This window comes from Piliocolobus tephrosceles, chromosome 21 (assembly GCF_002776525.5).
Source record: "Piliocolobus tephrosceles isolate RC106 chromosome 21, ASM277652v3, whole genome shotgun sequence".
Lineage (NCBI taxonomy): Eukaryota > Metazoa > Chordata > Mammalia > Primates > Cercopithecidae > Piliocolobus > Piliocolobus tephrosceles.
The window spans coordinates 30,253,381-30,278,752 of NC_045454.1; the positions used below are offsets into that span (position 1 = coordinate 30,253,381).

Genomic DNA, 25,372 nt, shown 5'->3' on the forward strand with positions numbered 1-25,372 from the left:
AACCCTACAAATGTGAAGAATGTGGCAAAGCATTTGTATGGCCCTCAACCCTAATTAGACATAAGAGGCTGCACACTGGAGAGAGACCCTACAAATGTCACAAATGTGACAAAACTTTTAGGCAAGTCACACACCTTACTCGACATAAAATAATTCATACTGGAGAAAAACCCTACAAATGTGAAGAATGTGGCAAAGCATTTATATGGCCCTCAACCCTAACTAAACATAAGAGGATTCACACTGGAGAGAAACCCTACAAATGTGGAGAATGTGGCAAAGCATTTATATGGCCCTCAGGCCTTTCTGTACATAAGAGGATTCACACTGGAGAGAAACCCTACAAATGAGAATAATGTGGCCAAGCATTTAGCCAATCCTCAACCCTTATTACACATAAGATAATTCATACTGGAGAGAAACCTTACAAGTGTGAAGAATGTGGCAAAGCTTTTAATCATTACTCGAATCTTACTACACATACGATAATTCATACTGGAAAGAAGCCCTACAAATGTGAAGAATGTGGCAAAGCCTTTAAATGGTCCTCAAATCTTACTAAACATAAGGTAATTCATACTGAAGAGAAACCCTACAAATGTGAAAAATTTGGCAAAACCTTTTACCAGTCTTCAAACCTTACTAACCATAAGAGAATTCATACTGGAGAGAAACACTAATAATGTGAATGTCTTAAAATCTTATTACTAATAAAAATCTTCTGTCAAAAGATCTATCAGAAAATGTCTTTAAAGCACAGAAGAGTATTTGTTTTGAAAAAGCATTAACAAATATGAAGAGGTTTGTGATCCCTTGTATCACAGATCTTATCGTACACTTTTTGTACTAGAGGAAAATCCTGAGGCAGTTATTAAAATTTTGTTCAACATCAGTGAGTTTATATTGAGGAAAACCCTGCAGGTGTAATGAATTTGGGAAAGTATTTTTCCAAACACTACAAATTATAAAACACCAGAGAGTTTATACTAAAAGATATTTTTGCAGCTGCAGTGAATATGAAAGATACTCAATCCAAAATTAAGTCTATGTAAATATTGAAATAATTCACAGTAGAAATATCTAGGGCACTCAGACTTTAGACATTAAATCAGAATGCTGAGTATAGGAAATAATATAAAGTTTGTGTAAACATCAGTTATATATAACTTTAAAAGGAGTAGAATATTTTTTGGAGTTACAATATTACATTCAAAGTAAACTTTGTCAAAATACAGGATTTTTAAAAAGTGAATAATGGAGTTAAACTTTTTTTTTTTTTTTGAGACAGAGTCTTGCTCTGTCGCCCAGGCTGGAGTGCAGTGGCCGGATCTCAGCTCACTGCAAGCTCTGCCTCCCGGGTTTATGCCATTCTCCTGCCTCAGCCTCCCGAGTAGCTGGGACTACAGGCACCCGCCACCTCACCCAGCTAGTTTTTTGTATTTTTTTTAGTAGAGATGGGGTTTCACCGTGTTAGCCAGGATGGTCTCGATCTCCTGACCTTGTCATCCGCCCATCTTGGCCTCCCAAAGTGCTGGGATTACAGGCTTGAGCCACCACGCCCGGCTGGAGTTAAACTCTTAAATTACTTCATGCTGTTTCATCATTCCTGGTGTATTCACATGTAAAAACATGGGACTAACTTGCTGAATAAAATATTTGAGAGATTCATTTATATTAGGTAGGCGTTATTTATGACCTTTTCTATGGAAAGGTAAGGACATTAAAATGTAAGATACATGATGAAAATTTAAGCAGAGAAGCTCTTTGTGGTTAACTTATAATATTGAGTGATGCATGAGGTAGGTGTTCAGAGTAATATTCTGCATAATTATGAAAGAAAAACATTCTTAAATTTAGCTAAGTAGTATGTTGTACTTTTATGGAATAATATGCAGTATATTTTTAAATTATAAATTATATGTGAACTTTTCAATTCAACGTTTTTAACATGTTAAATACTATTGTGCAATTTTACAGCATATATCCTGATCTCACATTCTTAGCAAAATGACACTGGCTTTGGGCATGCAAAGATTGAGCATATTACAGACAACCTTAAGACACATCACATGGCCTGGCTTACCTGATGCAATTTTTAATTTTTCTGAAGTAACCTCAAATTACTTCTCTGAAGTAAAGTCAAATTTCAAACATGTATTTCTTTATTAACATATTTGATTGTTTTCCTCAGGGACTTCACAGAAAGTATATATAACTTTCATTCAGTTAATCTTACCACAGTAGATGGTCTAACATATCCAGAAGACAGCCATATCTAAGACATGCCCATAATCCAAATCATAGAAAAGTTAACACACCAGGTTCTTGAAGAAGCAACAGTATAACCGTGCAAATACACAAATGTTTCAGAAAAAATAACATCACCCTATGGACAACAAGTAAGGTGACAACTATCCAGGGCTCTCCAAAATCAGTCACTATGAACGGCTTATCTAAAAGTTGGCTTATATATACTTGTCACCACAAATTGGTTCTAAACATACTATTGATTCCAATTTTGGATTTTCAAAACAAGATAATAGTCTGGTAAGATATATTTATAACTAACTTGTAATTAGACTTCTAAATGCACGCATATGCTTGGGTCCAGTGAGGGGAGAAAAAAAAAAAAAAAAAAAAAACTGAGTTATTTGTAGAGTACCTTAAGATTTAAATTTTCAAAAAACATACTTAAGCTTAGTTTTAGAAGTATTCTTCCCAGCATCTCTTCACCAAGCGATTTCAGTTTTAAAAAGTGAGAGGTAAGGAGGGCTTTTAAAAGTTTTACTCTTTTGTATTCAGTTTATCTTGTCCTATACAGAAATGGAATAAAGTGTGGTGTCTGTCCTAATGTTATTTATGGTTCTGGTGATGCAGATATCCGTTCCCCCCAAAATGAAGAAATCAGTGCTACCTGGGCCCCAAAGGGATGTTTAGGTTACATCTGTCAGGATTGATACCATAAGAGAGAACCATTTTTGGAGCACAGTGGGGTTCAGCTGAGATTTTGGTGAGTCATGTGGATGACATCAGAGACAAGCATTACCCAAAATGAGAGTCTCAATAAGACTTTCATGTGAGATGGTCTTAGAAGATGGTTCCCCAACTCTCACAGAGGAGGATGGCTGTGCAATCAAGAGACAGATATTTTTTCTCAGGAGCAGAAGTCTGAATGTTATTTTTCTCTTTTTTCTTTTCCTTCTTTTTTTTTTTCTTGAGACAAAGTTTTACTCTTGTTGCCCAGGCTGAAGTGCAATGGTGTGATCTCGGGTCACTGCAATCTTTGCCTCCTGGTTTCAAGGGATTCTCCTGCCTCAGCCTCCTGAGTAGCTGGGATTACAGGCATGCACCACCACTCCTGGCTATTTTTGAATTTTTAGTAGAGACGGGGTTTCTCCATGTTGGTCAGGCTGGTCTTGAACTCCCGACCTCAGGTGATCCTCCCGCCTTGGCCTCCGAAGTGTTGGGATTACAGGCATGAGCTACAGCTCCCGGCCTCATCACACTACTTTTTGGCCCAACACTTTTTACCACTTTTCAGAGTTTTTACAAGCCTGCTCTAGCCCCTACCTACTTCATCATGACTGTCATTCACCTCATTCAGTGTCTCTTCTTTTTCCAAATACACTGTTCTTCTCCCCCTTCCCTGGACACATCCACCTTTTCAACCTCAGGGCTTTTGTACCCACTGTTCTCAGAAGCTTTCTTTCTCCTGTCACTCATCCTTCAGATATTAGCTCAAGTGTCACTTCCACAGGATACCTTCCTTAACCTGCATCCTGGCTTCCTCCATTCCTCTCCCATACACAGAGGCCAAACTTTACTTCATAGGTTCTTGTCGTACTTTGAGCAGTTAACACTGATAGAAGTGACCCATTTATGGCTGGATGAGTCTCTTTCAATGTGATCTATCCTCTATGAGATTAGGAACTGTCTTTGCCACACCAGTAGGCTTGGTGATAAAGACAGAACCTTCACAAGCAGATATTTAAATATTTATGGAATAAATAAAAATCTGTAAATGTCAAAACATCATGGGAATGGTAACGGTAGTGAAAAACTATTTTCTAAAATTACTTCTCTGAAGTAAACTCGAATTTAAGCATGTATTTATTTATTTCATTAATTTCCTCAGAGCCTTCACAGAAAATATATTCAACTTTCTTTCACTTAATCTCACCACAATAGATGGTCTAACACATCCAGAAAACAGCCATATGTAAGACATGCCCATTCCCCAAAGCATAGAAAACTTAACACATCAGGGTCTTGAGAAAACAGCAGTATAACAGCAAATACACAAATACTTAAAGAAAAATACACCCGACAGACAGCATATGTGGTCACCATTATCCAGCACTCTCCAAAATAAGTGGCTATGAGTGGCTTATCCAAAAGCTGCCTTAAATATGCTTGTAACCACAAATTGGTTCTGAGCATGCCATTGATTCCAATTTTGAATATTCACAAGGTAATTATCTGGTAAGATATATTTATAACTGACTTGTAATAAGACTTCTAAATGCACACATATGCTTGGGTCACAGTGAGGCAAAGAACTCTGAATTATTTGTAGAGTACCTTAAGATTTAAGTTTTCAAAAAACATACTTAAGCTTAGGTTTAGAAGTATTTTTCCCAATATCTTTTCATCAAGCTATTTCAATTTTTAAAAGTGAAGATTAGGGAGGGCTTTTAAAAGTTGTATTCCTTTCTATTCAGTTTATCTTGTCCCATACAGAAATGGAATAGAGTGTGGTGTCTGTCCTAATGATATTTATGGTTGTGGTGATGCAGAAATATTCATGCTCCCAAGCAAGAGATGAAAAATCATGTTCTCCATAAAATGGGGAAACCAGTGTTACCTGGGGCCCAAAGGAATGTTCAGGTTACATGTGTCAGGATTGATAGCAGAAGAGAGAACCATCTTTGAGCACAGTGGGGTTCACCTGAGATTTTGGTGAGTCATGTGGATGACATCAGAGACAAGCATTACCCAAAATGAGAGTCCCAATAAGACTTTCATGTGAGATTTTCTTAGAAAATAGTGGCTCAACTCACACAGAAGAGGAGGGCCATGCAGCCAAGTGAGACAGATATTTTTTCTCAGGAGCAGAAATCTTAATGTAGGAGATGGTCACTCGCTGAGTAGTTGAAGGATGCCCTGATGGAACTCTCTGGGGGTCAGATTGCACACTGTCTCCCTGATTTGTATAAAGCATGGAACACAGAAAACACATCACTGTATTTTGTTTCAAAAGTACTTTGTTTGCCATTAAAAAAAAAAAAGTGAATTAATATAATAGAAAACGAAAGAGTCCCTAGGGGTAGGTAGCAGGTCTGTCATCACCAGAAGTATTTAAATGCAGGCTAGACAAACACTGTGGAAATAAGTTCCACTCTTTGCAAAAGGGGTAAAATAAATCTTTTTCTTTGGTACTGAAAGATCTAGTGAAGATCCAAGCATACAGTAGATAAACAACAACTTCTGTTTACTAAATAAATGTTATTTTCATAGATTACAGGTGAAGCAAAATATTGATATGACTCGAAGACATTAAGGGTATCACAAACCACTTATGTTCTTTATGGGACTTCAGTTAAAAAATGAATTGAAAAATCAGGCCATAAAAGAAGTTTGGATCCTTCTAAGTGGCATCATGTGCATAAGCCATCGTGAGAGTCCTAACTTGGTTCCTACCCAAAGTCTCTTCTCATGAATTCTATCTTTAAAAGTCAAACATATAAAGCATCATTAAATAAACACAAACTGCAACACTCTTAACTTTTAGGTTTACATCTCATCTGAAAATTGTTTAAAAGCCCAGGCCATCTACAAGAAATCTTTCATTTGCATTTTAGTAACAACAAATTAAAAGGAAAGAAGAAAAAGGATAGAAGAGGCCGGGCTTGGTGGCTCAAGCCTGTAATCCCAGCACTTTGGGAGGCCGAGACGGGCGGATCACGAGGTCAGGAGATCGAGACCATCCTGGCTAACACGGTGAAACCCCGTCTCTACTAAAAATACAAAAAACTAGCCGGGCAAGGTGGCCGGCGCCTGTAGTCCCAGCAACTCAGGAGGCTGAGGCAGGAGAATGGCGTAAACCCGGGAGGTGGAGCTTGCAGTGAGCTGAGATCCGGCCACTGCACTCCAGCCTGGGCGACAGAGCGAGACTCCGTCTCAAAAAAAAAAAAAAAAAAAAAAAAAAGGATAGAAGAAAGCCATTTAATTATGTTTTAGGTAAGAACATAGCATTAGTTTATCAGTTACATAAGTATTTTCCTTCCTTCATCCATGCCATACATAAATTTTAGCCAACTAAAACACTTTACAAGTAGAGACATGGCTAAAAACATGGAAGACATAAGCATAGCTCATTAAGGGGTAGGGAACATGCCCTGTTCATGTAGATTGCTTAATCCAGCATTCCAGTCTCAGTGAGGCACCACCATCCACCCAGCTATAAAATCCAAGATCAGAAAGTTATCTATCCCTTCCCTACCCCATCCCATCAGCAAGCCTCTCCTAACTCTTAATCCTCTATCAATTCATCTGAGCCCCCATCTCTACTGCCAGTATGCTTCAGGCCACCACTGCTTTTCAAAGTTTTCATAAACCAGCCTTCTAACTGATGTTCTTCCAAACAGAGGGCCAATCATTATTTCCTTCTACCAGGTCTATTTACTACTATGGGTAAAAATAGTTTTAACATGCAAATCTCATCACACTACTTTTTGGCCCAACACTTTTCACCACTTTACAGAGTTCTTACAAGCCTGCTCTAGCCCCTGCCTACTTCATCATTCTTGTCATTCACTTCATTCAGTGTATTTTCTTCTACCAAACACACTGCACTTCTCGCCTTCCCTGGAAACATCCACCTTTTCACCCTCAGGACTTTTGTACCTGCTGTTCTCAGAAGGATTCTTTTTCCTCTTGTCACCCATCCTTCAGATATTAGTTCAAATGTCACTTCCATAGGATGCCTTCCTTGACCTGCATCCTGGCATCCTCCATTCCTCTGCCATACAGAAAGGCCAAACTTCATAGGTTCTTGTCATACTTAACTGCAAGCAGTTAACACTAATAGAAGTGACCTGTTCATGGCTGGATGAGTCTGTTTCAGTGTGACCTATCTTCTGTGAGATTAGTGACTGTCTTTCTTTGCCATACCGGTAGGCAAAGACAGAACCTTGGTGGTAAAGACAGAACCTTCACAAGTAGATATTCACACATTTATGGAATAAATAAAAATCTGTAAATGTCAAAAAACACATCATGGAAATGGCAAATTCAGTGGTGAAAAACTGTCTCTTTTCTAAGAGGAAGTTAAATCTGATACAGAATTGTACTTAGGAAAATTAAGTTGTGAAACCTTTATAAGCTTTTGAACACAAAATGGTTCTTAGAAAACTTATTTTCATAATTTAAATACAAATCAAATTCTGAGAGACACAAGTTAAGCCTACTTTAAGTTATTCTTGGTTTAAAACTTTTAAATCGAATATATTAAGCAAATACATATTGATTTAACTAACCAAATTATAGAAAACCTGTTTGAGATGTTAATTAAACAGTTATGAAACAAACCACTAAACCAACAGTTAGTTAAAAGCTCTAAAGTAAAAGATAAAATGTCTTAAAAATTTTATTTTCTGTATCATAGAGGAAAATATACAATTCTCCCCAGAAATAAAACTAAGTTAGAATATTATATGGAAATGTGTCTGCCAGATATGAGTCTAAATTCTAGTTAGCATGTAAGTGCTTATTAATAGACATTTGAAGTTAGTCATGTATCTTTAATCAATCAGAATTTCATCTTTTATAAAAGATAGTAAGAATGTTTTAACCAGATTTCAGACATTTTCTTTGCTAAAAATTTATTGTTTGAGGCCAGGCGCAGTAGCTCAAGCCTCTAATCCCAGCACTTTGGGAGGCCAAGGCGGGTGGATCACCTGAGTTCAGGAGTTTGAGACTAGGCTGGCCAACATGGAAACCCCGTCTCTACTAAAACTACCAAAAAAAAAAAAAAAAATTAACTGGGCATGGTGGCAGGCACTTTAATCCAAGCTGCTTGGGAGGCTGAGGCAGGAGAATCACTTGAACCCACAAGGGGGAAGATTGCAGTGAGCCGAGATCGCGCCATTGCACTCCAGTCTGAGACTTCATCTCAAAAAACAAAACAAAACAAAATTATTGTTTGAAAAGAAATCAATTCAAATGGTTCACCTTGTGTTTCAGAAAACCTACCTTATCTTTTGAGTATCTCTCCCATTTCTGAAGACATATGTACCTCTTTTAAAAGAAAGTTGAAATTTTGATTTTGTGTATTTAGAGTAGTGTTTTGTTGTTGTTTTAACAATAAAGTATCAGGGTAAATCACATTCACCTAAAACAGTACAAGTGATTGTTTTATAAATATGATATATAACCAATTATTATCAAGTATGTATATTGCACATACACTCATCAAGCAAGATTTATACCCTGCAGGTTTCTGGTTTTGCATTCAATTTTAAAACCAAGAAGTCATGGAATAAAGGAAAGTTAAGTTATATACAAACCGAGACTCCTATTAATTCAAACCACTAATGAAACAAAACTCTAAATAAGTAGAGAAAATGGGTTCAAACACTGGAGCTCTGAAATTATCCAGGTCTTTTATCTGTGCTTTTTTTCCCTATTAAATTAAAAGTTCAAACCAAAATCCATGAAAAATGTTTATGGATATTAAAGGGTACGGTGTGACAGGATTTTGTGCAACCAGGCATTAACAAGCATTTTATCTTCTCTTTAAGCTGAGCCAACTTTTAAAATTTCTGTAATTCAACATTCTTTCCCACCCAAACACCTAAATCTTTTCCACCTAGCAGCAACCTACTGCATGACAGATGTGCCAAAGTTGTTCATGTCCACTTCCTTTGCTGAATGTGTAGTAATAGTTAGGCCTTAGCTTCCAATTTACATGTGGCTCTTCAAAAATCTAATTTTTATATTAGAAATCAACATGCAAATCTGCGCACGGTGGCTTATGCATGCAATCCCAGCACCTTGGGAGGCCGAGGCAGGCAGATCACCTGAGGTCAGGAGATCGAGACCAGCCTGACCAATGTGGTGAAACCCAGTCTTTACTAAAAGCACAACAATTGGCCAGGCGTGGTGGTGGGTGACTGCTATCCCAGCTAGTCGAGAGGCTGGGCAGGAAAATTACTTGATCTTGGGAGGTGGAGGTTTCAGTGAGCCGAGATTGCACCAAAGCCCTCCAGCAGGGGCAACAGAGCAAGACTCCATCTCAACAACAACAACAGCAAAAAAGAAATCAACATGCAGTAGTCAGTGAGCACCAACGATGTAATTGTGCTAGGCATAGGAGATGGAAAAAATATTCTTGAGGTGAGAGAAACATGTTAACAGAGAAATTACAGCAGACAGACTTGACAGAAGGGGGTAAAAGTTGTTAGAAACAGAAGACCTAATTCTCCCTAAAAATGGTAGTATTTGAGATGGGTCTCAACAGAAGAGTAAATGTTTGCTGGGAGACGGGGATGTAGACACATCAGAAAGAACAACCCATGCAAAAGCAGAAGCAGTAAAGAACTATTCAGTGTGGCAGTGATGTGGAAGACAGAGCCAAGACTAGAAATTTGGTTTGTCCCAGCACTTTGGAAGGCCAAGGTGGGAAGATCATGAGGTCAGGAGTTTGAGACTATCCTGGCCAACATGGTAAAACCCCGCCTCTACTAAAAATACAAAAAATTAGCCGGGCGTGGTGGTGGGCGCCTGTAGTCCCAGCTATTTGGGAGGCTGAAGCAGGAGAATGCTGTGAACCCGGGAGGCAGAGCTTGCAGTGAGCTGAGATCGCGCCTTGGCACTCCAGCCTGGGGGACAGAGCAAGACTCCATCTCAAAAAAAAAAAATTAGCTGGGTGTGGTGGCATGTGCCTGTAATCCCAGCTACTCCAGAGGCTGAGGCAGGAGGTCACTCAAACCCAGGAGGTGGAGTTTGCAGTGAGCCGAGATCATGCAACTGCCGTTCAGCCTGGGTGACAGAGCAAGACTCCCTCTGAAAACAAAAAAAAAGAACGAAAGAAAAGAAATTGTGTTTGGAAACAGAAAATTAGGTCTTTGTAAACCACGTTAAGGAGTTTGGATTTTTCTTTTTATAGACAACAGGGAGACAAGAAATGTTATTAGGTAGGTGATCAACGAGAGCAACTTTAGTGTTTGAGGATGACGACTCTGGCGGCAGGGTGGAAAAACAATAGCAGCAGGGAGAAACTGCTGGCAGAAAATTAACTTCAGAGGTGTTTATGCCTCAATGAGGGCCTTAGGTCAGAAGTGATTAAACAGCCCACGTCAGTGATGGAAGCATGGTTTTGGGGAGAGCCTGGTGACTGACTGGCCACGGGGTGAGATAGACATGCATCAGGACAGCCAGCAGTAATGTTCCTGGTTTAGTAGGTTGTGTGCATGGCAATCACCTTCCAGAAGAGATGGAGATTACTTTCATTTTTACAAGTACCTGCAGGATGAGGGACTTGCAGTGTGATCTGGATGACAAAAGATTACAGCTTCAGAGAAGTTGTAAGTGAAAATATAATGTTAGAGTTGCCAGTTTACAGGTTAGAGGAAAGGGCATAAAAACACCAGAATGCACAGGGCATTCTGTAGGAACAGAACTCACTCCCAGGTACAGGACTGGATGGTTACTGCAGAGAACAGGAATTGGGCACCTGGCCACTGACACCAATGGGATGCCTTCACTCTGTCCACTGATTTAAGAATCTTAAAACAACTATTTTCAAGTGTTGCACATGTCTCTAAGGTAAGTGGGAGCCCACACCACTTTGGAAGCAACTGTCTGATTACTGCAGGCAGCCCTTTCTTTTCTGGAATTCAGTCTCCTCATCTTCCTGCCTTCTCCATTGCATATCTCCTGCTTGTGTGATAGGTTGGAACATGGGAGGGCAGGACAAAGTTCAGACCAGTGGCACTGGTTGGCTAAAAGATCACTCCTTTCATTATACTAGACAGTTCTGGTCTGAGGCCTGGGTCCCGGAATACAAAATTTATTACTGTCTCCTTTATTGCATCCCTGTATTATCTGCATCCCTCTCAGCCATAGCAGCTGGCTGACATCCACCCTCTCAAGAGGACATGTATGGACAGAAGACCTGGCTCACAAACACTGCTCTATGAAAAGGGCAGATAGTTATGTAAGAAATTTGCAAAAACTGAGAAATTAAAATAAGGGAGACTAGGAATGCAAAAACATTAACTGTCAAGCAAACAAGAGCTGGTTCAAAGAATTTTTTAAAAAGATACACTCCACATAACTGAAAACATGAGGGAGACTGGCAGATGACAGCATCAGAGCGAATTTCCTAAATAACTGAGGAGGTGACTGGGAAAACTGAGCCACCTACCAAAACAGCTTTACAGAACCAATGCATCTCATTTGTTGTAGAAGCTGATGAGTTCTAGAACTCTTATTTACTGTGGAGTTTTCAAATACATTCAACAGCACTTAATGTTTGCCTCAATCCCAAGCTTCTTGTAAAACTTTGACCCTGCCAACCATGGCACCTTAGAGGCAGATAAAAGTTTACCTACTTTATGGAATTTCAGATTTCTAAAAATAGCACATGCAGTACAGGGAATGCACCCAGTGTGCTTGTGGATGCAATCAAGGCTATTACTCTACCTTCAAGCAGGCTTCCTTGACTTCAGCTCTCCTGACATTTGGGGCTCTTACGCGTTGTAATATGAGGAGCAGCATTTCTGGTGTCTGTACACTAAATGCCAGTAGCACCCTTTCCCAAAGCAAGACAGTAAAAAATTTACAATTCTGTAAAGGAAATCCACAGTGGACACCCTCAAAACCTCCTGATCTCAAAATATACCACTTTATTCCATATGTAGGTTTTGGGTTTCTGGAACAGTTATATTATCCTTACAACAATCCCATGAGGTAGAAAAGCTACTGACAAGATGCCTATCATCATACTCATCAATGGTAATGCCACCAAAGGCTAAAGTTTCATTTCAAATTCCCTTATACCTTCAAAATCAACCGAATTTATTTTGAAAAAAAAAAAAAAAAAAGGTCTTCTTTATTAAAAATAACAACACACATACACAGAGGTAAATAAGCAGTATACATTTAAAGCTACATTGTTTTGAGATCAAGCTGACTCTATAAAGCAGCTGTTCCATGGGGCTAAGTGGTAGTTAGAACTGTGGATTCTGAGCTTCATTTATTGCCAGCCCTTGGGTAGATCATAAAGCAGATATAACAGGAGTCAACATACCCACCCAACCCTAATAGTTTTGCTCTGAGTAGAAATGTGAAATCTTTGCTGAATTCTTTTGAAAAAGCAGAGTGAAAATAACTTAGTCCAAGAAGGTACACCAAAATGAATAAGGAATATTTTAAGTAATTAAACCACCAGAAATATAAGACATTTTATATAATCCTACCCCATTGTCTCTGAGAAAAGAGAAAAAAGAGAAGAATACAAAGCAAGCAATCGAAAGACAAATACAGCTTTTAAAAGTTCTATCTAATTAACCCCACTAAGAAATTTTTGGCTACCTGGTGTATGCCAGGTACTGTACAATGTAGAACAGTGATTTCCAATCTTTTTGGCACCAGGGTCTGGTTTTGTGGAAGACCATTTTTCCGGACATGTGGTGAGATGGTTTTCACTTGGGATGATTCAAGTGCATTACACTTACTGTCCACTTTGTTGCTATTATGATTGCATTGTAATATATAATGAAATAATTAAGCAACTCACCATAATGTAGAATCAGTGAGAGCCCTGGGATTATTATCCCACAACTAAGTGTTCCCATCTGGGGATGATGAGGGGCAGTGACAGACCCTAAAGCATTAGATTCTCATAAATAGTGTGCGATCTACATCTCTCACATGCGCAGGTCATAATAGTGTTTGCCCTCCTATGATAATCTAATGCTGCTGCTGATCTGTAATGCAAGTGATGGGGAGTGGTTGTGAATAACACTGAAGCCTCACTCACCCGCCATTCACCTCCTGCTGTGCAGCCTGGTTTGTAACAGGCCACAGACTGGTATCAGTCAGTGCCTCGGTATTGAGGACCCCTGATATAGGGTAACTACATTCATTGATTGAGTGAGCGAGTGGGTGAGTGAGTGGGTGAGTGCAATGGCACAGTCTCAGCTCACTGCAACCTCCACCTCCTGGGTTCAAGCAATTCTCCTGCCTCAGTCTCCCAAAATAGGTGCGAGTACAGGCATGTGACACCACGCCTGGTTTTGTATTTTTAGTAGAGATGGGATTTCGCCATGCTGGTAACGCTAGTCTCAAACTGGTGATCTCAGTTTATTCGCCTGCCTCAGCCTCCCAAAGTGCCAGGACTATAGGCCTGAGCCACGGTGTTCTTCTGACAACATTTATTACCAGCCATTTATTACCAGGGTACCCATGTTGTACAATGCCTGGCATACACCAGGTTGTTAGTTAACAGCAATTGATCTAATGCAGGGCTAAGAAGGTAAGGTTTATTTTTTTTCCTTCAACATGCTGTGCCTGTTTCAGATGCAAATAAGACCTCAGGAGCCTGCCTGAAGTGACTTAAAATAAAAAATGTTCCCCCAGATGGGAACATTTAGTTGCAAGAAAATCAAACAGTCACTTGGATGGTGTAACAAGTTAGGTATGAATGTATCACCTGTACCAGCTTAGTGAGATGCATGTTTACATCACATAACAAACACGTGTCTGGCACGCTCAGAGCTTAGAGTCTGAATTGCTGATGAGAAATAAAGTGGTATCTAGACAACCCCAGAGAATGATGTTCCATATATCCATAAGCATTAGTAGCATTTCTAAAAATTATCAAACATCCAACAAGTCCTTTAAAAACAAGATATCCTAACACGCAAGCAGTTTAGCAGTATTTTAAAAAATGATAAACAGTGCGACTTCATTCACCTGAAATGGAGCACAAGACCCTTTTGAAGGAACTCGTACCCATTCCTGCAAAAGTTCTGTCGACTCCTGAAGGTACCACAGAACTAAACGTTTCTTTTGTGTGTGTTTTCGGAGAGGTTTTAGCCAAGACTTTGGCCTCTAACAGACTCGCTGATTAAAATATGGCTTAGAAACTCTACCTGCCTACCTGAAAAAGCATCAAAACTAGAGAGTACTTTTCACAGGCATGAAAAAATGAAAATAAAATCACATTCTTCTCTTTGCAATTCCCTTTCCCTCACCTTTCACTTCATTAAATATACCTCAGCATCATTGTGCACAGGTGCAGAGACCACTACATAGCTAAAAAAGGAAAAAACCCTCAAGTATATGGGGATGGTCTGGTAACTCTGCCTTTGCAGAAATCATTTTTTTCCTCCAGATGAAAGTGTCTCACAATTTTCAGCATTCTCATCTAACAGGCAAACTTAGTTTCCACTGACTTTGAAAGGGATAAGCTTGAGTCTAAACTCTTAAGCAAGAACAAGGGTTCAATTTTCTAATAATGAAAATCCCAGACAGGTTTTTCAACCTACCAAATCGTTACAATTTTATTCACCCTTGTCTCTCTTTCCACAACCACTAACATCACCACCCACAAAAGAAGAAGAAAATCCCTCCAATGTTCCCCAAATGTGTGCTGCTGCTAGCTCCGAAGCTCTGTAGAGTTTTGTAACGGAGTGTGAACTGCTGCCCCGGATCTGGGCTCGTGTTCTATCTCCTAACCAGTAAGGAGAGAGGGAGGACAAATCCGCTGAGCAGAAAAATAAATAAATAAATAAATAAATAAATAAATAATAAAAACTTTCCCCCTCATTTACAACCTCTCATGGATGCAGCGCCGACGAGGGTCGCCAGGTGCCCAGGGCGCGTTCTTCGCCAGGCCGGGCCCCAGCACCCTGCAGGTCTCCGTCCTGCCAGGAAAGGAAGCGGCCCCGCCAGGCAGTGGGATCGGCCGCCGCGTCCCGTCCTCGCCATTGGCCAGGGAGTGAGTGATATCCTCGATGTGCCCTCGGCCCAGAAAACGCGCCGCTTCCCAGAGAGGGCATCGGCGACGGGAAGGACCTCCCCTGCTCCTTAGCAAACATTAGGGTCGCAGTTTCCCAAGAGATGCGACTGGGATGGGGGAGGGGGCCCAGGCAGAGGCTGGTGCTGGGGGCAGAGAAAGCGACACTAGGTTGCAGGCTGGTGTGGAAGGGGCATAGGTGCCCCGGAAACAGCCACAGATTTTTCCAGCGGGAGGAGCCCCCCCGCCACCCGCCTTTTTCCTGGACTCACGATGGCACCCGGCACTGAGCCCCCCACTCGCGCGAGGAAGGTGCACTCCACACTGACAGATCCCTGTAAAACAGACACCCCGCACAACAAGAGGACCAGGAATGATAGGCGCCCCCATGGCAGGGCCCTGACGCCCTTCTTTCCCGGGCGCCTTAGGTGGTAGTCGGCCACACCAAAACCACCAGCCAGGAAAGGGCCAGGGCGCAGGGCTGCCTGCTGCCCCCTAGACGCCAGTGTCCTCTGCCCAGGAATTTCGAATCCGCAGAGCAGGGCGCGGCAGGCACTTCCACCAAACACCCTGGGGAGAGCACCCCGGGAAGACACCTCCTGGCCAGTACCCCTGATGCTTTGCGGCTGCAGGGGAAAGCAGGAGCCCTAGTTTCCAGGCTTCCCTGCTATAGGGGAAGGATGCCAGGGGAGAGAGGGCAGAAGTTGGGGAGCAGCGTCAGGAAGATGTTTCTGGCCTAGGAGGCTTGCACCATCCGAGTCCTGGAGGTGCAATAACAAATAAGTTCACCCCAGTGTTCTGGGAGGCCAAGGCAGGAGAAGCACTTGTGTCTAGAAGTTTCAGACCAGCCTCGGCAATGTGGTGAGACCTCCGTCACCGTGGAAGACATTTAGTCAGGTGTGGTGGGCCACGCCTGCAATCCCAGCTACTCGGGAGGCTCTCTTGACCCTACAGTGAGTCATAAGCTTGTGCCACTGCACTCCAGCCTGGGTGACAGAGCAAGACCCTTTCTCATAGAATGAATAAATATATAAATAAACTCTGTACCTGGGTTGGCCGGATTCCTACCCTCCAAAAGCTAAGATAGAGGCACATCAGGTCTTTCTAGGGCAGCGCTGCAGAGACTGTCAGTACATGTGCTGGGTGCTGCTTGACATGGCCAGTAGCTCAGTAAGAAGAGGAGTAGGAGTGAAGGAGTGGAGAAAGAGGAGGAGGGAGAGAGAAGGAAGAGAGGAAAAAGTAAAGAGAAAAAGGAAGCAGGAAACAAGAAGAACAGGAGAGGAGGCGACAGTGAGAAAATGTAAGCATAGAGGAAGAGGAGAACATAAACAGGAGAAGAGGACAAGGGGACCAGGAGAGATGAGGAGCTAAACGAAGCTGGGAGGAGGAGAGAAGGAAGAGGAGGAGGAGAGGAGGAGGAAGAGAAAAGAAAGATGAGGAGAAGAGAAGGAGAGGAGGAGAAAAAAGGGAGGAAGGGGAGGAGAAAAGGGAAGGGGAGGAGAGAAAAGGGAGGAGGAGGAGAGAAGGAGGAGAAGCAGGAGAGACAAAGGAGGACAGGAGGAGGAGGAGGAGGAAAAGGAGGATCAGAGGAAAATGAGAAGGAGGAGAGGAGACAGAGCGGAGGAGGAGAGGAAGAGTGGGAAAAAAGAAGGAGGAGACAAAGAGGAGGGGAGGAGAAAACGAGGAGGAGGAAAGGGGAGAAGGAGCAGAGGAGGAGGAGAAAAAGCAAAGGAAAAGGAGGAGGAAGAAGAGAGAAGGAGGAGGAAGGGAGAGGAGAAGGAGAGAAGGAGGAGGAAGAGAGGAAAAGAAGGAGGAGGAGAGGAGAAGAGATAAAGGAGGAGGAAGAGAGGAGAAGGAGAGGAAAAGAATATGGAGGAACAGAGAAGGAGGAGGAGGAGCGGGAAAAGAGGAGGAGGAGAAGGGGAGAAGGAGAGGAGGACCAGGAGAAGGAGGAGAAGAGGAGAAAGGCACAGAAGGGAGGGGAAAAGAAGGAGAGGAGGAGAAAAAGCAGAAGAAGAAGAGGAGAGGAGGGGGAGGAAGAAGGAGAAGGAGGAGGAGAAAGAGTAGGAGAGGAAGAGGAGGAGGAGCGGAGAAGGAGGAAGAGAACAATGGGAGAAGAGGAAGAGGAAAGGAGAAGGAGAAGGAGAAGGAGAGGAGGGGGAGGAGAGGAGGAGGAGGGGAGGAAGGGAAATAGGAGAAGGAGGAGGAGGAGATGAGGAGAAAAAAGGAGGGGAGAGGGAGGAGAGCAGAAGAAGAAGCCGAGAAGGAGGAGGAGAGGAAAAGAAGGGGGAAGGAGGAAAAGAAAAAGGCGGAGCAGGTGGAGAGGGGGAGGAGGAGAGGAGGAGAAGAAGGAGAGGAAGAGGAAATGAGAAGGAGAAGGAGAAGAGGAGAAGGAGAGGAGGAGAAAAAGAAAAAAGGTGAAGAACAAAGCAAGGAGGAGTAGAAGAAGAGAAAAAGGAGGTGGAGGAGGAGAAGAGAGGAAGGAAGAGAAAAAGAGGAGGAGGAGAGGAGGAGCAGAGGAGAAGGAGGACGGGAAGAGGAGAGGAGGAAGGCAAAAGAAGGAGGAGAGGAGAAGGAGGAGTAGGAGGAGAGGAGAGGAAGACAAAAAGGAGGAAGAGAAGAAAAGGAGGAGGTGCAGGAGGAGAAAAGGGAGGAGGAGGAGAGAAGGAGGAGGTGGAGGATAAGAGGAGAAGCAGGAAGAGAAAAAGAGGCAGAGGAGGAGAGGACGAGGAGTGGAGAATAAGGAGAGGAGAAGGAGGAGGAAGAGGAAGAATGTAGAAGAAGAATAAGAGGAGGAGGAACAGGAGAGGAGGAGGAGAGGAGGAGAAGGAGTAGGAGGAGCAGGAGGAAAAGAAGAGAAGAGGAGAAGAGGAGTGGAGGAGGAAGAGGAGATGAGAAAAGAAGGGGAAGGAGGAGGGGAGGAAGAGAGGAGAGGAAGGAGAAGGAGAAAGAAAGGAGGAGGAGGAGGAAGAGAGAAGAAAAATAAGGAGGAAAAAACAGAAGAGGAGGAGAGTAGAAGGAGGAGGAGGAAGAAAAGGAAAGAAGAAGAGGAGAAGAAGGAGGAGTAAAAGATGAGTAGGAGGGGGAGGAGGGGGGAGATGGAGAGGTTTAGGGGGAGGAGGACGAGAAAAGAGGAGGAGAACAAGAGAAGGAGGAGAGGAGGAAAAGGAGGAGAGGAAAAGAAGGAGGAGGAGAGGAGAAGGAGGAGAAGGGAGGAGGAGGAAAAGGAAGGGGGGAGGAGGAAGTAGAGAGGATAAGAGCGGGAGGAGAGGAGAAATAGGAGGAGCAGGAAGGAGGAGGAGGAGAAAAAGAGAAGGAGAAGAGGAGAAGGGAGGAGGAGGAAAAAGAGAGGAACAGACGAGGAGGACAGGAGAAGGAGGAGGGGGAGGAGGAGTAGAGAAGAAGAATGAGAGGAGAAGAAGAAAAGGAGGAGGAGATGATAAGAGAAGGAGGAGGAGAAGAGGAGAGGAGGAGCAGAGGAAGAGATGAGGATGAGAGGAGGAGGGGAGAGGGGGGAGGAGGAGAAAGAGAAAAGAGGAGGAGAGGAGAAGGAGAAGGCGGGGAGGTGGAGGAGAGGAAGAGGAGGAGGAGAGAAGCAGTAGAAGGAAAGGAGGGGGAGGAGGAAAAAGAGAGGAGAAGAGAAGGAGGAGGAGGAGAGGAGGAGGAAACGATGGGAGGTGGAGGAGAGGAGGAGACGGAGGAGGAGAAGAGGAGAGGAGGAGGAGAGGAAGAAAAGGAGAGGAGGAAGAGAGAGGAGAAAAGGAGGAGGAGGAGAGGAGGAAGTGAAGGGGAGAAAGAGGAGATAATGAGGAGGATGAGAGGAGTGGGAGGAGGAAGAGGAAAGGAGGAGATGGAAAAGAGAAAGAGAAGAGGAGGAGGAGGAGGAGAAAAAAAGTTATCACTTTGTGGCATTCAGTAATTATGACTATTGTCATGGCTTTTGGATTAAAGTTTAAGAGATGGGAACAAAGATCAAAGATCCAGATTATTTCAGAGCTCAATTTCAGACTGAAAAAAAAGATACGTGGTAATACACATGTGGACGTTGCCAATGCAAAAGAGTTGCATTATTTTGGTTTTGGATCCAGCCATATGTCAACATACACAATGTAGGCAGTGGCTAGGAGAGGGCAGAGAGCCACAACACTTAGGTGCTGGGCCTAGTGATACATCACAATCTCTTTTTGGTCAGAGCCCAAACAGTAGAGGGGAGCCACATCACCTAGGTTCTAGGTTCAGCAATACATCACAATACTTTCTGAGAGGAAGATCGAAGCAGGAGAGCCACATCACCTAGGTGAGAGCCCCAGAGATACGGCACAATGCCTCCTGTGGGTAGGGATCAGGAAGAAGAGGAAAGTGACATAACCTAGGGGCTACAGCCAGCTATATGTTACAATCATCCCAAGGGGCAGGGATGATGCATGAGAGGAGAGTCACATCAAGTAAGTGCTGAGTAAAGCAATATGTAACAATCAGAGGAGAGTGTCATCTCCTCCATGCTGGCCCATGAGATATGCTACAACATCCCCTATGGGCAAAGCCCAGGTAAGAGAAGACATTAATGTCAAATAGTTGATGGGCTAAGAGATACTTTGCAATGCCCCCTGTAGAAAGAGACTAGGAGAAATAAATCAGATTGCCTGTGTACTTGACCCAGGGATAAGTCACTTTTTCATCTGTGGAAATGGCCCAGGCAGGTGAGGAGAGTTACATCACTTAGATGCTGGGAACAGAGATATGTAACAATCTCTTCTATAAGCAAGACCCTGGTAAGGAAAGAAAGATACATCAAATATTTATGGACCCACAGATGCCCCCTTTTTTGACAGAGTCAAGGCAAGAAAGTCACATCACCTTGGTCCTGGGCCCAGCAATAGGTCACATTACCTTCTGAAGACAGGGCCAAGGCAAATGAGTAACATCTTGGAGCTGGGCCCAGGATATATGTAACAATCTCCCCTGTGGGCAGAACCCAGGAAGAAGAGAAGTGTCACATTAGCTAGGTGCCGAGCCCAGAGATATGTCACCATCCCTCCAGGCAAGAGATGAGAGTACACTACCTGGGTGAGGAGTGCAGGGAGATATCACAATCCCCTTTTTAGGCCGTGCCCAGGCAAAAGAGTCACATCGCCTAAGTGTTAGAATGAGCAACGTGTCAGAATGCCCCTTGTGTGCAGCACCAAGGTAGGAGAGAAAACTTACATCACCCGAGTGCAAGTCCCAGCGATATGTACCAGTGCCTCCTGTAAGAGGCACCAAGGCTTGAGAATAGAGTCTTCTCACCTAGGTGCTGGGTTCAGCAATATATCACCATTGTATTTGTGAACCAAGCCCAGGCAGGAGAGTCAACTCCGGTGTTTGGCAGAGGTGTATGCCAAAATCATACCTTCAAAAACACCAGGCATGAGATTAGCAGTCCCTCACATGTCCTGGTTCTAGGGCTGAGAGTCAACATGTCTTGTATGTTGTGTGAAGTACGTGAGTCACAACCTCAACTGTGAACTGGATCTGTGCAGCAGCTTCTCAGTGTTTTCTGGGCATTGTGTCCCCTTAGATAAGTCACAGCCTGACACGTGCACTAAATGATGGTTTGAGGGTCACCAAATCCATGCATAACAAATCCATGTATGAGAGTCAACACTGCAACTCTTGACTGCCTCTAGATATAAGATTCAAAACCTCAACAGTGGGCCATGCTCATGTGAGAGGACAACAATCTTTACTCTTGACTGTGTCTGCTTACTGCTGTCACAATCTCGCCTTTGAGCTGGGCTCTGTTAGTGCACTCTCTGTACCACCCAAAGAAGTTATGAGATACATGGTTTGGCTCTATGTCCTCACCCAAATCTCATTTACAATTGTAATCTCCACGTGTCGAGGGAGGAAGGTAATTGGATCATGGGACAGTTTCCCCCATGCTGTTTTTGTGAAAGTGAGTGAATTCTCTCAGATCTGATGGTTTTAAGTGTAGGAGCTTCCTCCTTCATTCACTTTCTCCCTCCTGCCACCTTGTGAAGAAGGTCCCTGCTTCCCCTTCTGCCATGATTATAAATTTCCTGAGGCCTCCACAGCCATGTGGAACTGTGAGTCAATTAAACCTCTTTTCTATCTAAATTTCCTGGTCTTTGGCAGTTCTTTACAGCAGTGTGAAAATGAACTAATACTAATACAATATGATACGCATGAGAGTTGCAATCTGCATTAAGACCTTCATGCTGATATGGGCCCATGATTTTACATGTCACTCTAAGCTCAGGTATGAGAGTCAACACCTCTCCAGTTGACTGGGTCTAAATAGAAGAATACTCATCTGCCTATGAGCTGGGTTTAGAAATGGGTCACTATCCCATCTGTGGCCAGATGTTCACATATGACTGACACAGTTCCATCTGTAGACTGTGTCTACGTGTGAGATTCAGCATCTCACCAGTGGGTTGTGTCCATGTGTGAGGATGACTATTTTAAGGATTGGCAGGGTGAATATACCAGAAACACAGCATCCCTTGTGTCCTTGGACCTGTGATGACACTCTCTGTACTACATGAGGGCTTTACACAATATGCAAGAGAGTGGTAAACTTCTGTGATCTTTATACAAAGAGGACACCCAGGATCTTACCTTTTCCCTAAGCCTAGCTATAAGAGACAGTATCGCTAGTTCAAGGTATGAGAGTCATCATCACACCAGTGAGCTGGGCCAGGATATATGTCACAGTCACTCCTCTGGATTAGCAGTAAGCAGGAGAGTAACATTACCTGGGTTTGGGGCCAGATGTATGTCACAATCTTCTCTGAGGGCTCAGCAATATGTCACAATGATCTGTGTATTCAAGACTCAGTCAAAAGGGCCTCATTACCTTGTTGCGGGGTCCAGTGATGTGTCATAATCTTTTCTGTTAGGAGGGTGCAGGCAGAAAAGAAGAGTCACATTTCCTAGGTAGTGTATGCAGATACATGTCACAAGGCCCCCTGTGGGCAGGGCCCAGGCAGGAGCCTCTTATTTTCTAGGTGTTGGACCCAGCGTTATTTCACAATACACTAAATATGTGGGGCCTGGGAGAAAGGAGAGTCACATCACATAGGTGCTGGGCCAAGTGATATGTTATAATAACCCTCTTTAGCAGGGCCCCGGCAGAAAAATAAATGTGTCACATCACCCAGGTGATAAACAAAAAGATATGGCATAACACCCCTGAGGGCAGGGCAGGGCTCATGCAGAAGAGGTGCATCACATAGCTGTTAAGATAGGCCATATGTCACAATACACAATCTAGGTTGAGCTCAGGCAGGAGAAAAGAGTAACATTACCTATGTGCTGGGCTCAGCGATACGTCACAATACCTCCTTGGTCAGAGCCCAAGAAGTAGAAGAGAGTTACCTCACCTAGGTGCTGAGTCCATCAACATGTCACAATACTCACTGAGGGAAGGGCCCAAGAATGAGGAGTACATCATTCTGGTGAAGGGCCCAGAGCTATGTACCAATGCTCCCTGTGGGTAGGGCTTAGGGAAAAAGAAGAGCGTCACATAACCTGTCACATAACCTAGACAGATGAGCCCAGCCCTATGTCAAAACTATAACAGTGGTCAGAGTCCAGACATGAGAGGAGAATCACATCACATAAATGTTGGTCGAAGGAATATGTCACAATCCCCACTGGGACAGAAGCAGAAAAATAAGGAGAATTACACCATCTAAGTAATGGGCCCAGAGATACGTTGCAGTGACCCCTGTGGGCAATGACCAGGCAGTAGAAGGACATCGCCTGTGTATTGGGCCTAGGGATAATTCACTCTACCTTCTGTGTGCACAGCACAGGCAAACGAGGAGAGTCACAACACCTAGGTGCTGGAATCAGAGACATGTCACAATCTCTTCTAATGGCAAAGCCCAAGTAAGCGAGAAGAGTCACAGCAAATAGTTCATGAACTTAGAGATATGTCACAATGCCCCCTGTGGACAGGGTTCAGGGAAGAGACTCACATCATCTTGGTGCTGAGCCCAGCAATACGTCACAAAGCTTCCTGAAGTCAGGACCAAGGCAAAAGGGTAACATCACCTTACCGTTGGGTCCAGAGACACATCACAACTCTCCTGCAGACAGAACCTAAAAAGAATAGAAGAGTCACATCAACTCAATGCTGGGCCCAGTAATAGGTCACAATGTTCCCTATGAGCAGAGATCAGGCAGAAGTGAGTCACATCACCTGGCTAATGGGTGCAGAGATGTCACAATGCCTCCTGTAGGCAGGGCCCAGGCAGGAGAGTTATATCACCTGGGTTTTGGACCCAGCAATATATCACAATGGGCCATGTGGGCAGGGTACAGGCAGGAGAATCACATAACTTGGGTGTTGGGCCCAGTGATATGTCACAATGCCTTCTGTGCACAGTGACAAAAGAGAAGGGTAGACTCACATTAACTGGATATAAGGCCTAGTGACGGTGATATGTCACAGTGCTGTCTGTGGGAAGTGCCAAGGCAGTGGACTAGAGTCCCATCATGAAGGTGCTGGGTTTAGCAAGATGTCAAAATTCCATCTGTGGGTTGGGCCCAGGCAGAAGGATCAAATCACTTAGTTCCTGGGCAGAGGCATATGTCACACAATCTCACATGCAGAATGATACAGGGATAAAGTTAAAATTCTTGCACATGGCCCAGTTCTAAGTATGGGAGTCAACATCTCCTCTATGCTGGGTCTAAATACATGAGTCACAATCTCAATGGTGGACTGGGTCTGTGCGTGAGAAGCTCGCTTTCTTCTGTGCACTACGCCTCCTTAGTAGAGTCGCAGCCTCACAGGTGTGCGGAATCTTGGTCTGAGAGTCACCAGCCCACCTGTGGACTGGATCCACATATAGCAGTCACTCTTTCAAGTTTCCACTGCCTCCAAATGTGACATTCAGAACCTCAAAAGTTGGCCATGTTCACATGGCAGTATGACCGCCTTTATTGTCAAGTGGATGTGCATACAAGTGTCAAAATATCACCTGTGCTGTGCCTTGTCAGGAAACACTTTGTAGCACCAGAGGGCTTTATGCATGAGAGTCTCGATATGCTCTGAGATCTCCCTGCTGGTATGGAGCCATGGTTATAATTTTTACCCTAAGCCCTTGTCAGAGAGTCAACTTCTCTCCAATTGGCTGGGTCCAAATAGGACTGTCCTCACCTAACTATGAACAAGGTTTAGAAATGAGTCACCTGGCCGGGCGTGGTGGCTCACACCTGTAATCCCGGCACTTTGGGAGGCCAAGGCGGGCAGATCACGAGGTCAGGAGATAGAGACCATCCTGCCTAACACGGTGAAACCTCGTCTTTACTAAAAATACAAAAAAAAAAAAATTAGCCGGGCATGGTGGTAGGTGCCTCTAGTCCCAGCTATGGAGGAGGCTGAGGCAGGAGAATGGCGTGAACCCGGGAGGCAGAGCTTGCAGTGAGCCAAGATTGTGCCATTGCACTCCAACCTGGACAACAGAGTGAGACTCCGCCTAAGAAAGAAAGAAAGAAAGAAAGAAAGAAAGAAAGAAAGAAAGAAAGAAAGAAAGAAGGAAAGGAAGGAAGGAAGGAAGGAAGGAAGGAAGGAAGGAAGGAAGGAAGGAAAGAAAGAAAAGAAGGAAGGAAGGAGAGAGAGAGAGACAGAGAGAGAGAAAGAAAGAGAGAGAAAGAAGGAAAGAAAGAATGAAAGAAAGAAAGAAAGAAAGAAAGAAAGAAAGAAAGAAAGAAAGAAAGAAAGAAAGAAAGAAAGAAAGAAAATGAGTCACCATCCCAACTGTAGCATATGACAGAAACAATTCCAGCTGTGGTCTGTGGCAACTTGTGAGAGTCAGGACCTCACTTGTGGGCTCTGTCCACATGTAAGGGTGAAAATCCTAATGGATGGTAGGGTGAGAATATGAGAAACAATCTCATTTGGATGCTGGTCTCTGTGATGGCATTCTGTTCCACACTAGGGATTTACACAATGTGTGAGAAAGTAATAATTTTCTATAACCTTCATACAAAGAGGAGACATGGGATCTTACCCGTTTCTCTAATCCCAGCTAAAACAGACAGTATCCTTTCTGTTGGCTGATGTGTGGCATGAGAATCATTATTGCAACCGTTAGTTGGACCAAGATATATGTCACAGCCTTACCTGTGGGTAGGGAGCAAACAGGAGAGTCATATCACCTGTGATGTGAATATTGTGAAATATTCACCTGTGTTCTGGGCCAGGAATATGTCACAATCTTCCCTGACACAAGGGACCAGGCAGAAGAGTCACATCACCTGGGTACTCAGCCAGGAATATGTTACAATCCCCTCCTGAAAGCAGGGTGCAGGCTGCAGAGTCACCTCACCTCG

At 43.5% G+C, this 25,372-nt stretch overlaps 1 pseudogene; it reads left to right on the forward strand.

The window, feature by feature from the left end:
* Positions 1-730, forward strand: part of LOC111529531 — a 15,438-nt pseudogene extending 14,708 nt beyond the window's left edge.
* Positions 731-25,372: the final 24,642 nt, after the last annotated feature.